The sequence below is a fragment of the Salvelinus alpinus genome, chromosome 7 (assembly GCF_045679555.1).
Source record: "Salvelinus alpinus chromosome 7, SLU_Salpinus.1, whole genome shotgun sequence".
Taxonomy (NCBI): Eukaryota; Metazoa; Chordata; class Actinopteri; order Salmoniformes; family Salmonidae; genus Salvelinus; species Salvelinus alpinus.
This window is the reverse complement of record NC_092092.1, coordinates 77,886,942-77,903,296: the sequence shown is the minus strand read 5'-3', so window position 1 is coordinate 77,903,296 and position 16,355 is coordinate 77,886,942.

The window sequence follows — 16,355 nt, the reverse complement described above, 5'->3', positions numbered from 1 at the left end:
TGTAGGAGTAAATGAGATGTATAGGACAGCACATAGATGTATAAAATGGCTGAACATTAAAAATAGATCACAGTAATGAAAGGGAGACACATGGTCTGCTGACCTGACACTAATGAAAGGGAGAGACACATGGTCTGCTGACCTGACACTAATGAAAGGGAGAGAACACATGGTCTGCTGACCTGACACTAATGATAAAGAGATTCATAGTCAGCTGCTTCTAAACAGAGGTTTATAGGACAGAATCTGCTGATTCCAATAAAGGCAAACAAAACAAAGAGTACATTGACACATTATGCTGACACACTAAAGATAGAGGGATCCATAGTCAGCTGCTTCTAAAAAGAAGGCCTATAGGGCAGAATCTGCTGATTCCAATGGGGGCAAAGTGCATTGACACATTGATGAAAGGAAGAGACACAGAATCTGCTGACACACTAGGATGGAGGGTCTGGCCACCATTGTAGTCTAGCTGAGAGCAGATGTGGGCGTTATTGGGCGTGAACAAGCGGGAAGCTTGAACTAGAGGATAGTGGTGGCGAATGACTTGAGAAGGGAGACTTCATTTGCATAAGGGATGGACATAGTGCTATGTGTGTATAAATATAGGAGCTAAGGCTCTGGGAAATGGGGTGTTCCGCGGTGTGTGTTCCGCGGGGTGTGTTCCGCGGGGACATGCCAGTTGGCTGTACAGTTGTAATAAAGAGCATGTTTGAATTTACAAGTTCTGATAAGCGTTGTATTTGAAATGATTTTCCACGACAAATTTGGCGAGCTTGCCAGGAGCTGATAGGGACTGGGACGTTCTTGGCTGATGATGGGTTCTTTGGACAATCTGACAAACAAGGGTGGCCGCCCAACTAGACGGTAAGCAAGTTCTTACAGTAGTTGAAATGTTTGTGTAAGATTGCTTCAGAGATACTGTCTCAGCGAGAGGAGCGCCACGTAAGTCTCTCTTTCAAATTTCCTAAAATGAAACCAGTAAATACAAAAGAACTTTTAAATTCAATGAATTTGCATGTATGTGTAATTTGGGGAATTGTATTAAATATAAATGTATGCGCATGTATAGAGACTGAGTGAATAGGTGCTGTGAACTTTGCTTGTGTTAGATGTAGAGTGGGCATGCATGCGCTCGTTCAGATCAGACCGTTCGAATGTGTAGCTTAAATGATGCGGTTGTTTGCGCATCTGGCTGAGATGGCTGGTTATAATAAGGGACAGCTCATACGGTCAAAACAGATAATGTAGGTAGAAAATCCTGTGATACCTCTTCAATAAAATTAGTAGAAGGAATGCTTGGATAGGTTACTTATGAATAACGGCTCTAAAGATAACAGAGAACTGCATAAATGAGTAGTTAGGAAGCCACGATACCGCTCTTTAAAAAAGGAACATTTTTGAAGAGGTCCGCTTGGGTGGGTTATTCACGTCACGGCAGAAGGGTCTGTTGGTGAATATTTAGTAGTTAAATAAATATTTCATGGTTACCGCCCCAGAACGGGGGACTGAACGGATGAATATTTAGAAGGCAGGAAGAACGTTAGCCCGATTGTGCGGCGTTCAAATGCAAAAGAAATCCTGCGAATAAAAAAAACCGCTCTGTCTAGCTAACAGGGTTTTGTAATTCAGTAGGTCACGCCACAATACTACTCTAATAATAGAAGAAAAGATCAGTATTGGGGGGGTGAATAGGATATGAAGACAAGCTGATCCGATTAGACAGTAGTCTCGTCATATTGTAGAAATCTTAGCAGTCTAGGCTTATGTAGGTGGAAGTGAATTAAGTCAATAAAGACAGACTAAGTTGTTTTGAGGTAAAAACAAAGGGATTGAATGAACAGGTGAAAAATAAAACGGATGAATGAGAATGTTGTAAGAAATGAGTGGATCTGTGTAAAAATAGAAGATTAGGAAGGAAAGACAAGTTGTGTGTGTGTAGGCAGAACGTCCAGGAGAGGGAGCGCGCAGCTCTCCTGTGACAGAGTAGAGTTGATGATGGGTGTCGTTAACTGCTATTAGGCAGAGGGAAAGAAGTTAAGAAACATCGAAGTAAAATAAGTTATAAGCAAGGATAAAAACACTGATGTGATAAAATGGTAAGAGACCGCGGTAAGAATAACTAAAAGGTGTCAAAACAAATAATAAATAAAAATACTTAAAAAGGCGTTAACCGAATAGTATAATACGAATAGGAAGTGGGTAACAAAAGAGAAAACAGAATCGCCAATAAACTGAAATTGTACTATAACGTTAAAACGAATCTAAGTTGGTTAAGATAAATAGTGGAATCCAGGACACATTAAGAATTCGCGTACGGTGAAACAAAGAAAGAGGACAAAACAGGCCGTCAGACACTCTGTGTCTACAGAAGCTACGGTCTAAAAAATAGTCTGAAGGGCAGAGAGGGGTATAAAAAATACTGAGGCTTGACTCACTAGTAAATTGACCATAGGATCAAACAATAAGAATATAGAGAAGAGATAAGAAAGTATAGACAAAATAAATAAATAAAGGTAAAAGTAAGACGTTAGATAGAGATCTTAACGGAGCGGGCAGTGGACCTGTGTGGCTCAGTTGGTAGAGCATGGTGCTTGCAACGCCTGGGTTGAGTGTTCAATTCCCACGGGGGGACCAGGATGAATATGTATGAACTTTCCAATTTGTAAGTCGCTCTGGATAAGAGAGTCTGCTAAATGACTTAAATGTAATGTAAATGTAATCATAAAATTGATTAGAGCTATAAGAATAGAATAAACCAAACGGATAAAATGAATTAATAATGATATCTGTAAAAGGGAAAAACACAGTGATATTTGAAGTACTGTACTAGAATAAGACATTAAGTCATCTGTAGTATTTCAGAAATAATGTCTGTACTATAAAGAGTAGGCTTTGATAAGAGAAATTAAGTGATGTGACAAATGAATTATTAATTGGAAAGGAGATTAGCTCTACCTCGGAAAAATAATAAATAAAAGGTGTATAATACATGGGAGTATTCAGGAAAAATAAATAAATAAATAGTGGCATGAAAACAAAAATGATTGTTTCTCCCTAGCATAGAGGGATTTAAAAAAGCCATGGAGTCACTGAAAGACGCGCACATTAGTTCTACCGACTTCGGATTGAATATGAAAAAACTGGATAATGGGGGACGCCATTACCCGGTAACATTCTATCTTCAGAAAATACATTACTATAAAAGACAAATGTGGTTCCACTCGTCCTCGCAGACGTGCGGGTGATTAGTAGAACTATTGACAATATCTAAAAACAAATAAGAAAATAGCTCCCTGTTTTGAATATGGTTATAGCGAATATGGGGAAAATTAGTGTAAGGTGACACTAGAACTTAGTGCGGTAGCAGGAAAATGCCGATATACGAGAGTTTATTTCCTTGTCAAAATAACAAACAACTAATCGGTTTGAGGTTAGTGTGAATGGAATTTTTACTTGGCGGTGTATTGTCTCTGAGCGAACAATGAGTGGTTCATAGAGATTACAGTTTATATGTGGTCAAGAAGAAGTATTAGATCACGTTTGACTTGACATCTAGTAGAGTACAGATGGAATTTTAATTGTTAGGCATTCTATACCGTCATTCTCTGAAAACTGTTAAGACGTTTATGGAATAAAAACTATTTGCTGATTCAAAGGTAACATTGTGAATATTAATGATATGTATACTTTCTTTTCCAAAAAAAAAAAAGGGTTTAATCTTCTCTGGTCAAAATATCATTGGAGACTGCATTACTGTGGAAAGCAGTTAATTAAAGTCAGCCGCTTTAAAAATAAAAATATCTGGATAAGGCTAAAAAATGGAGTTCTGGATGAGTGAGTCCAGTCCCTTTGTGTTATTGGCCTATGGTTCACTAGTAAGTACACCATGTACTGGGAATGAATATGCATTAGTAGATTTATTGGAAGGGTTTTTTCCAATTCAGTTTCAAATTGGGTATGCAAAAGGTTGGAAATGTTTTTGAAAACTGTATTTAAGTTGTTCCTAAAGAAAGGGGGAGTGGAAACATGTTAATGGTGTCAAAATGCCCTGAATCCTAAGAATTTCCTGTGAAAGACTGATCACCTTTTACTAGAAATTGTTGGAACAGGTGGGATTTACTTATAAAATGTATAAAAGACACCAGACTCTATTCAAACTGTATAATTCCTTTGAAAATCTATTATGTCCCTGGGAAAATTATGAAGAGTTGTACCCTTAAATTGAATAAGTTATTCAGTATAGGTTTAATTTTGTTTTTTTGATATAACATGTGTTCATTGGTAAAATTATCAGTTCCCTGGGGTTCTGGTCTTTGGGTAAATACACAAATGTGCTTTGTTCATTCTGCATATAAAAAGTGATGTACGTTACTCCAAAGGGTTTATTGGAGTGTGGGTTTCTGTGAGGGTTTTGTTGATAAATACATCATCTGTAATTCATCTGAGAGATCACCAGTAGAATAAGGGAGTTATCATAAGAAGGTGACGTCAGAATGCTTTAAGGCATGGGAGAGAATATCACCACAAGTGGGTGTGGAGCTCATACCCACCCTAATCGACTGAATAGTGAGGGACAACTGTGTCTGATGACCTGTGAACTGTATCAAATAATAGACATGTTGAAATGATATGGGCCAGGGTGAATTATGAATTAAAGGAATTGGGGTATTGAACTTTTATTACCAGGCCACTCATGAGAGAAAAACTGAGACAAAAAGGCTATTGGGAAAATAGATAATACTGGTAATAAAAGTGTTTAGTATAAATGTTAATTATTAAAGGGATGATGTGTATTGAATTGATCAGGTCAAATTTGAGTTAAAGTAAACACTACGGATTGTTATCCTGAATATTGGGTTGGAAAATGTATATAAAAAAAAAAATAACTGTTTAAGTTATTTAGATATAGCACTGTTTAAATTTAATAGGCCTAGGGCCGCTCTGGAATCTAATCCTGGGACAAGGAGGTTGACAAAACTTCCAGAATATTTGTTTAAAGGTTTTTTGTTTCTTTTGTTTTATAATGTCATTGGAATTGTAATGATAAATTGTATTGTTTGATTGAATATAAAGGTAGTCTGTTGTGCGATGATACCCAAGAATGTAGAAGAAAGAGACCAATAATAACGTGGGCATAGAATGACACGGATGGACGTTTTCTCCAGGTTTAATTACATTACAAATAGTGGTAATTTATTGCAAATGTGTAATTATTATAAAAAGATTTTTTTTTTTTTTTTTTTTTTTCCTCTTTTTCTCGTTTGGTCAATTTCTTTTTGTTTTGAGGAACATAAGGTTGTGTCTCTTTTCCTGAGGAGGGACTGATACTGATATAAATGATATATAAATTGACTTAAGGATGTTTTAAGTATGTATCAAACAATGGCTGTTATGGGTTAGGGGACTCACAAATGAAGGTAATGGTAGTGAAGGGGTGTTATTTCTAGAAACTATGTATAAAAATAGAGATAATTCACAGAAAAGGAAAGACAGCTGGCTGTGTAAAATATAGGGACAATTCTAAAAGTAAATAGAACAATTCACATATCTAAAGATATGGTAAAAAGAATAAGTGGTGGCATTTTGAACATTAGAGCAAAAGTTTAAGAAACTTATGACATAGTTTTGTTAGGATTGGATATTAATCCAACTGGAAAACGCTTGAATGATTATATGTTATTTTACAGCAGTTGCTGTAGGGACAATCATTTGACTATCATTATGAATATTTCTGTGGCAGGAGGCCAGGTATTTGAGGCAGAATGGTTACATAGGGCTGTTATTAAAAATTAAGATTTAGTGATCTTGCTATAAGAAGGAAGTCTGTTGTCAGGGATTAACCCATGTGTTAGTGTGTATGTCCTCAGGAAAAAACAGCCAGAAATGGAAGGGCTTGGGCTGCATTCTGGAGATTGAGTGTACATCAAGATACACCAGGCTGGTGGTATACTTCTTACAACACTGCAGTGGTAAAATTCTTCATGTCTCTCTTTGGTGGGTACATAAGTCTCACGAGAAGTGAGGTCCAGCTGAATAAGGGGTGAGCTTGAAAACACCATGACAGAGGACGTGGAATCAGAGAGAGAGAGAGAGAGACTAGATTCCACTATAGACATACTGGGTTGAGTTTGGGGGCTACTTGTTTCATTTTTTTAATGCATCATGTGAAAAAGAATAGATGATAGGATATTATACTCTAAACAAACATGTTAAAGGAATTGATGTGAAAGCATATATAGTGTTGAATTACGTCAAGAAGAGATAATGTTGATTAAGGTTATGCACATGATTATCAGTTAAAATGGAGCAGATGGGAAACTAAGTAAAAATTGACATGATTTGGGAACACCTCTCAGAACCTGGGGCCGAAAGGGGAAGACTGGGTGGAAGCATGAGGAAGCTTTTTAGGGCTTTTATTTTTGTGGAGTCCAGCAGAAAAGTATCCTGGAGGCATAGAGTCAGGTAAAGAGAGAGTGGGAATTGTCATGGTCTCAGATTTCAGTTTGCATGAATATATTTATGCATAACACATAACATTGTCAATGCTGTTATGTTTTGTCTGTTGTTTTCCAAGTCTTATGTCTAGGAAAACAGAAGGAGAGGGGTTCGCCAGCTTCAGCTGGAATGTCAGTTTGTTGTGTGATGAGTGATGGAAGTAAGAGGATGTATGGTGCAATCATAGAACAGAGGCCATAAGTCTCTAAGTATGAATGCCTCACAGAAAGTAGGCAGAAACCTGAACCAGGACGAGAGGTTCTGCGTCTGATGATCCAAGGGGACCAGAAGGACCTCTTCCAGTGATACCAGGAGATCTGGTCTACGTTCGAGTGTTCCGGAGGAAGTGGGATCAACCGAGGAGAGATGGACCCTATGAGGTGGCCAAAGCAACAAGAACGGCCGTCCAAGTGAAAAGAAGCCAGACGTGGTACCATCTGAACCACTGCAGCTGAGTCCCAACAGAGAGAAGGATACAACCACATAGAGATGAGGACACAGAGGATGCTGATTCACCAGGAGGGAGCCCGGAGGGAGCAGGAGCAGCGGAAACGATTGAGACGCCAGGGAGGAGCCAAGAAAACAGCAAATCAAGTGAAAGTCAAAATACGACAAGTGCACTGACTAATGCACCCATAAGAGGAGGAGAGGCCTCACAAGGAACAGAATGAGAAGATCTTTTCTCTAAAAATTGAAACCTTCCAGATGGAAGTTAAGTCCGGCCTGAGGAGGGAGCCTCAGGTGAAGAAAGAGGAGGAAAAGTCCTGCAAGCTGAAGAAAATGGGGATTTCCTCACAATTGACTTTTAAACTTTTGAATGGTCTCCTTTACAGACAATTGATGTTAGAACAACAAAAGAATAATGACATTGACATAACAGAAGTAACAGTGAATGCTAGTATAGAAACAACAGACTAATGCACAATCAAGATGTATGGTGGAAGCAGGGAGAGAAGAAAGGAATCAGCCGAACAATCCAAAAAGACTGACAAGGTTAGAATCTCTGTTCCACCTCAACTTATAACAGAAGCTGGAGAACTGAAGTCTATCTCAATCATAAGGATCAAACCCTTACCGGAGATGGCACTCTGTGGATGGACACATCACCAAACAAAGGGACAAGTCGTTTGGGACCCGAAAGGATGTGACCTGACATTAATCAAAGAGAAAGACGAGAGGGTGCTCATCATGAATCAGATTGAACCAGTTGAAGGTGAAGAATTAATAGTTGAAATAACAAGAACAACAGTGACCGAAGGGAGTAGCACCACGGTCATTAAGATTGATCCTACCCCTGCACCTGAACAGGAAGAACCTGTGACAACAACAAGGGTGGCGGCTGCTGTGACGACCACAGTAGCTACCGCTAAGATGACATCGACCTCCCTTACCAAGCAGATCACTGTACCCACAAAGCATCCTGAGACATCAGAGTCAGGAGAGTTTTTTACTGACATTTGGAACTTTCTGATAAAAGTTAATGATCTACCTCAAGATAAGAACATTGTAAAAGCGACAGAATTAGATATATCAGAATCAGAACCACTCAAGGACACCACACGAGAAGACGTAGTGAAGAACGAGTGGTACAAATGGGCTAAGTATATGGCAAACAAACACAGAATGGACAATTGTATTTTGTGTAGAAAATCACATTTGTCTGATCTTTTAATAGTCTCTGAACTGTCATCATTTACAAACTGTGTAAGTTGGAAAAATGACCATTATACCAATAGAAAGTATTCTATTCCCTTGTGTGACATAGAATATAGGATTGCTCTGGGTAAGCACTAGGGGTAAAACTATGTTGAATAAGACCATGTTGGGAGACAATGATTGTGATGCCTATAACATTAGAACTGAATTAACTGTACCTCAATTAGACAGAGGTACCGTGGTTAAAGGAAAATATGAATGTTTTTACAGCCATGACACCGAAGGAATTGATGTAGGAAACACCACTGTAGAATGTGATACTATTTGGGTGCTAGAGACTACAGGAGTACGTAGAAATAATGATAAAGGGTTGATAATGAATAGATAAGGGTTGTGTGGTAAAATAACTCAGGTTGCATCATCTCTTACTATGTTGAAAAATCAAGACAGAGGTATTGCTGATTGTTCTTTCCACACATCCAGAAACTAACTGTTGAATGTATTGCATAATGAATGGATTGGTCTTTGTGCCTTAGTTAGAACAATTCAACAGGTTACCATTATTAAATCACCCCATGATGTCTATGTTAATCCTAGGGTTAAAAGGGCGTATGAGAAAGACCCTGAGGTATACCTTGATACAATTGGACAGCCTAGAGGTGTTCCTAATGAGTACAAAGCAAGAGATGAGATTAAATCAGGATTTGAATCAATCTTTTTGTGGATAACACCTAATAAGAATTTAGAGTGGATTAATTATATTTACTATAACCAACAGAGATTCATTAACTATACCGACTCGGCTCTAACAGCGTTGGGGGAACAGGTACAGGCTACCAGTAAAATGACTTGGCAAAACAGACAGGCTCTTAATTGGCTATTAGCGGAGAAGGGTGGAGTTTGTGTTATGTTTGGAGATGATTGTTGCACTTTTCTTCCCAATAACACTGCGCCTAATGGATCCTTCGCAATCGCTATGGCTAAACTTAAAGGTTTACGAGCAGAGGTTAACGCAAATGCTGGGTTTGACTCTCATGTTTGGGATTGGTTGGATTTAGCATTAGGAAAGTGGGGAGCTATGGTTGCTAGGATGGCTATTATGCTGGGAGGAGGGTTATTGGCTCTGGGTATTGTATTTTGTTGTGTTTTACCCTTGGTAAAAACACTTGTGGTCCAGACAACAGTTAAACAGATGTCTGTAGGGAGAGCTGACCCTCCTGTGATAATTAGTCCTGTACCTGGGAGTCCAGGCCAGTATACTGACAAAAATGGACAGCCATGCAATGCGGTTGGTGGACCTCTAGACTGCCCGTTTGGTAATCCAAATTGTCTACTATGGAGTGGTGCAGGGAGGTGGTTATGATTGCCATGATTTTCAGTAAGGATGGTCTACCTGTATATGCTCTATTCCCAAATTCAGATGAATGTCTACTTGTACATGTCCACAAACAGTGTCATTTGCGCCGTAAGTGCAAGTGGTGCAAAAAATTTAATGTGGAAGGCCATGACCATCACGGAGACCCCGTGTTTTGCGCGAAATGTCAAAGAGGAGATTGTAGTATCTGTAAGGATGAGGAATGTGTTCCTATGTAAGGATTTTAGTATATCTATATTTGTTTAAGGCCTTGTGTTTTTGTATGTTTGGTTGAATTTTTAGATATGTATATCAATGAATATATTTGGTTTCCTTTAATTAAAGCTAGTTATGCCTTCTAAAAAACTAGGTTACTTTCAAAAACATGTTAGGTAACAGAGGGTATTCCGGTTACAAGTGTCTATGGACCATGTCCTTAATCTTCTTAACAAAGGTTGGTATCATTGATATCACTTTTTTATAGAGAGGTGTCTGCGAGGGAGGATCATGTTGAAATGCTTAAATTTAGAATGATGTTGTGTCAATTTTCTTTTGTAACTGCATGTAGGTCTTTGATTTTCTCATATTAATTTATTATTATACTCATTGTATTATTATTATTATTTTTTTTATATACCAAATTAGATCTTTTACTCTTATGTAAACTAGAGATGTTTGGTCTAGTTAGGTTTTCATTAATGTTTCTACTTGGATCTTTTACTCCTATTTTAGTATTAATCATTTGGTCCAGTTGGTTTATATGTTTTACTCTGTTTTTGTATTTTCTTGTCCATCATAGGTATTCTCATTTACTATCCCAAAGTCATTTTTGTATAATTTATGTGGCTAATTAGCCCCAGAGGAGGGATTTGTAGGAGTAAATGAGATGTATAGGACAGCACATAGATGTATAAAATGGCTGAACATTAAAAATAGATCACAGTAATGAAAGGGAGACACATGGTCTGCTGACCTGATACTAATGAAAGGGAGAGACACATGGTCTGCTGACCTGACACTAATGAAAGGGAGAGAACACATGGTCTGCTGACCTGACACTAATGATAAAGAGATTCATAGTCAGCTGCTTCTAAACAGAGGTTTATAGGACAGAATCTGCTGATTCCAATAAAGGCAAACAAAACAAAGAGTACATTGACACATTATGCTGACACACTAAAGATAGAGGGATCCATAGTCAGCTGCTTCTAAAAAGAAGGCCTATAGGGCAGAATCTGCTGATTCCAATGGGGGCAAAGTGCATTGACACATTGATGAAAGGAAGAGACACAGAATCTGCTGACACACTAGGATGGAGGGTCTGGCCACCATTGTAGTCTAGCTGAGAGCAGATGTGGGCGTTATTGGGCGTGAACAAGCGGGAAGCTTGAACTAGAGGATAGTGGTGGCGAATGACTTGAGAAGGGAGACTTCATTTGCATAAGGGATGGACATAGTGCTATGTGTGTATAAATATAGGAGCTAAGGCTCTGGGAAATGGGGTGTTCCGCGGTGTGTGTTCCGCGGGGTGTGTTCCGCGGGGACATGCCAGTTGGCTGTACAGTTGTAATAAAGAGCATGTTTGAATTTACAAGTTCTGATAAGCGTTGTATTTGAAATGATTTTCCACGACAATAACTTCTACGGTCGCTTTGAGGCAAGTAACACCGAAACATGGATGACAGCATCAGGTGTTCCCGACGACTGTGTGATCAAGCTCTCCGCAGCCGATGTGAGCAAGACCTTTAAACAGGTCAGCATTCACAAGGCCGCTGGGCCAGACCGAATACCAGGACGTGTACTCCGGGCGTGCGCTGACCAACTGGAAAGTGTCTTCACTGACATGTTCAACCTCTCTGTCAGAATCTGTAATACCAACATGTTTCAAGCAGACCACCATAGTCCCTGTGCCCAAGAACACTAAGGTAACCTGCCTAAATGACTACCGACCTGTAGCACTCACGTCTGTAGCCATGAAATGCTTTGAAAGGCTGGTCATGGCTCAAATCAACATCGTTATCCCAGCAACCCTACACTCACTCCTAATTTGCATACCGCACCAACAGATCCACAGATGATACAATCTCTGTTGCACTTCACACTGCCTTTTCCCACCTAGACAAAAGGAACACCTATGTTAGAATGCTATTTATTGACTACAGCTCAGCGTTCAACACCATAGTGCCCTCAAAGCTCATCACTAAGCTAAGGACCTTGGGACTAAACACCTCCCTCTGCAACTGGATCCTGGACTTCATGACGGGCCACCCCCAGGTGGTAAGGGTAGGTAACAACACATCCGTGCTGATCCTCAACACGGGGGCCCCTCAGAGGTGCGTGCTCAGTCCCTTCCTGTACTCCCTGTTCATTTGTGTGTGCATGGCTAGGCACAACTCCAACACCATCATTAAGTTTGCTGACGACTCAACAGTGGTAGGCTTGATCACCGACAATGATGAGACAGCCTATAGGGAGCACCGTGTGGTGCAAGGACAACAACCTCTCCCTCAATGTGATCAAGACAAAGGAGATGATTGTTGACTACAGGAAAAGGAGGACCGAGCACACCCCCCATTCTCATCGACGGGGCTTTTACTCCCAAGCCTCTAACTTCATGTACATAATTACCTCAATTACCGCGACACCGGAGCCCCCCGCAACATTGACACATTGACTCTGTACCGTTACCCCCTGTATATAGCCCCACTGTTGTTATTTACTGCTGCCCTTTCATTATTTGTTATTCTTATCTCCTACTTTTTTAGGGATTTTCTTAAAACCGCATTGTTGGTTAAAGGCTTTTAAGTAAGCATTTCACTGTTAGGATGTATTCAGCGCATGTAACAAATAAAATTTGACTTGATTTGAATCGTGCTTAATAAAGAAGTCTATACAGGACTCTGGTGTGTCTCGGACTGGTTATAATGTTTATAGATCTGATAGAGCTGGCAGAGGAGGAGGTGTCGCCATATACATAAAGAGCAACTTAAATGTTCCTGTATCCATTACCATCTCTGTCCCTCAGCAATTTGAATGTCTGGTCCTAAATGTGGGCCTTGGTAATAATGCCAAAGTGGGAATTTAGCACCCTCCCTCGGCCTCAAATGTGCTCTTTGCAAATTGTCTGACCTGCTGTCTAACTATGATCAATACAAATGATTAATAGTGGGTGATCTTAATCTGGATTGATTGATTCCAGTATCTGATGGGCTGAAAGATATTTGTACTGAGATAGATTTTAAATCTATCTTCATCACCTGATAACTTAACCAACACTCCCCAACTTGAAACACCCTGAGACATCTACTCTCTTAGATATTATTCGAACAAATACCCCTCATTTACAGCCAATGGGATATTTGACAATGAGTTCAGTGACCATTGTCCCGTTGCCTGTATAAGAGATGTTAAGGTACCTAAATCTCGCTCATGCATTATTACAAAGAGACATGTTGGGAATTTTTATTATAATTTTATTTTTGTGTGAGCTGAGGTGGAGTGACTGGTCGGTTGTGTCAATTGTCACTGACTCGAATCCGGCCCATCATTGTTTTATTTCCCTGTTTAACTCTGTGGCAGATAAACATGCACCACACAAAATGTTAAGGGTGAAAGACCGATCTAATCCTTGGTTCACGCATGAGTTTTCTGTGAAATTACAAGAATTACATTTTGCTTGGGCTAAGATTGACTGATTCTACGTCTGATTGGCAGTCCTTTAGACATTTGAAAAACACATGTCTATCTCTGCTTAGAAAAGCAAAATCAACATATTTCTTGAATTGTGGATCGGAGAATGGTGTTAATCCAGCTAAGTATTCAAATAAAGTGTGACCAAAAACAGTGCACTATATAGGGAATAGGGTGCTATTTGGGAAACACCTTTAACAAACCATCAGTACTGTAGCAGCAGAACGAGTCTGCCAGTCGGTCGGTGCGGTCCACAGTGACTGAAATGAACAACTTTGTACTTCTTGACTTCTTCCTCTACAGATATTCTTTGTGCGTCTGTATTGAATGCCCCCTGGTCAGGAGAAACGGATAACAGGCAGAACGTGAGGCCCTACTGGCACCTTGCCAGGTGGCATCAGTCTTACCATGTCTCGGTCTCTCATAAGTACACACAAGTACACACAAGTACACACAAGTACACACAAGTGCCTCCGTACAGTTAGCTATGAGGACCTCTAAACCTCCGTACAGTTAGCTATGAGGACCTCCAAGCCTCTAGTACAGTTAGCTCTGTGCAGGTACAAGCCTCCGTACAGTTAGCTCTGTGGCGATACAAGCCTCCATACAGTTAGCTCTGTGGCGATACGAGCCTCCGTACAGTTAGCTCTGTGGCGATACAAGCCTCCGTACAGTTAGCTCTGTGGCGATACGAGCCTCCGTACAGTTAGCTCTGTGGCGATACGAGCCTCCGTACAGTTAGCTCTGTGGCGATACGAGCCTCCGTACAGTTAGCTCTGTGGCGATACGAGCCTCCGTACAGTTAGCTCTGTGGCGATACAAGCCTCCGTACAGTTAGCTCTGTGGCGATACAAGCCTCCGTACAGTTAGCTCTGTGGCGATACAAGCCTCCGTACAGTTAGCTCTGTGGCGATACAAGCCTCCGTACAGTTAGCTCTGTGGCGATACAAGCCTCCGTACAGTTAGCTCTGTGGCGATACAAGCCTCTGTACAGTTAGCTCTGTGGCGATACGAGCCTCCGTACAGTTAGCTCTGTGGCGATACGAGCCTCCGTACAGTTAGCTCTGTGGCGATACGAGCCTCCGTACAGTTAGCTCTGTGGCGATACAAGCCTCCGTACAGTTAGCTCTGTGGCGATACGAGCCTCCGTACAGTTAGCTCTGTGGAGATGCAAGCCTCCGCTAGTTGTCAAATGATCCCTATCACTGGGCCAAAAGGCCTGCTTGAGCTTTTATTACAGCTCTCTAGTCCAGGGCAGTCAGAGCTAAGTTAGCAGAGAGGAAATGGCGAAGCAAGAAGTTTTCCTCATCCCAAAACTGTCCACGAAAATAAGCCCACGAAGTGAGAAATGTTTTTAAATAGGTCAATGAGAGAGTGTTTAATTTAGGCTTATTTGATCAAAGAAAAGTTTCCTAATGGTTATGTTGTTTGCGCTGATATAAGTGGACGCACTTAGCATTTCGGCAACTACTTTATATCAGAGTCGTGCCTGTTCTCATAGAAATAGAGGCGTCATCAGGAATATCACCCATTTTAGCATGGACATGCTGTCACGAACGTCGTAGTGAGGAGACCAAGGCGCAGCGTGATTTGAATACATTCTTCCTTTTAATAATGAAGAACACTTAACAAACAATACAAAATTACAAAACGACCGTGACCGCTATAACACTGAGTGCAAACATGCAACATCACATAGACAATCACCCACAAACCAAACTGGAAAATGGCAACCTAAATAGGATCCCCAATCAGAGACAACGATAAACAGCTGTCTCTGATTGGGAACCAATCTAGGCCACCATAGACCTACATAATGCCTAGACTACACACACACACCTAGACATACCCAAAACCCTAGACAAGTCAAAAACACACATACCACCCTCGTCACACCCTGACCTAACCAAAATAATAAAGAAAACAAAGATAACTAAGGTCAGGGTGTGACACATGGCCATTGAGGGCTTCCACTATTTTAAAGTAGTCAACTGGGTGGGGATTTCTATAAGGTGGGAGAATAAAGCCAATAAAGAAGTACATTTACTACTTTAAAATGGAGATAGCCTCCATGGTTCCACCCGTGCTGTTACATACACTATAAAAGCACATCTACAAAGATGAGTCCTCTATCTATCGCCATGGTCTGTTGTCTTCTCTCTCATTGGCTAGAATGGCCCAACCTGATCTCACCTCCTCCCATCTGCCTTCCATCTTTGTATTTCAATAGTTAGAGCGGTCACTTGACTATCTTGTCAATATAATAGACAATCTTTGGTGGATGGTTTGGTATGTTTTAAGGACAGAAGCAGGTATTTTTGGCCTGTTAAATGTTTTTTGTTTGTTTGTGTGTTTTGTTGCTTTGGGTTGGCCTTACAACAGCTGATGTTGCTTTGGGTTGGCCTGACAACAGCTGATGTTGCTTTGGGTTGGCCTGACAACAGCTGATGTTGCTTTGGGTTGGCCTTGCAACAGCAGATGTTGCTTTGGGTTGGCCTGACAACAGCTGATGTTGCTTTGGGTTGGCCTGACAACAGCTGATGTTGCTTTGGGTTGGCCTAACAACAGCTGATGTTGCTTTGGGTTGGCCTGACAACAGCTGATGTTGCTTTGGGTTGGCCTGACAACAGCTGATGTTGCTTTGGGTTGGCCTGACAACAGCTGATGTTGCTTTGGGTTGGCCTAACAACAGCTGATGTTGCTTTGGGTTGGCCTGACAACAGCTGATGTTGCTTTGGGTTGGCCTGACAACAGCTGAGTTTGCTTTGGGTTGGCCTGACAACAGCTGATGTTGCTTTGGGTTGGCCTGACAACAGCTGATGTTGCTTTGGGTTGGCCTAACAACAGCTGATGTTGCTTTGGGTTGGCCTGACAACAGCTGATGTTGCTTTGGGTTGGCCTAACAACAGCTGATGTTGCTTTGGGTTGGCCTGACAACAGCTGATGTTGCTTTGGGTTGGCCTAACAACAGATGATGTTGCTTTGGGTTGGCCTGACAACAGCTGATGTTGCTTTGGGTTGGCCTGACAACAGCTGATGTTGCTTTGGGTTGGCCTAACAACAGCTGATGTTGCTTTGGGTTGGCCTGACAACAGCTGATGTTGCTTTGGGTTGGCCTAACAACAGCTGATGTTGCTTTGGATTGGCCTTACAACAG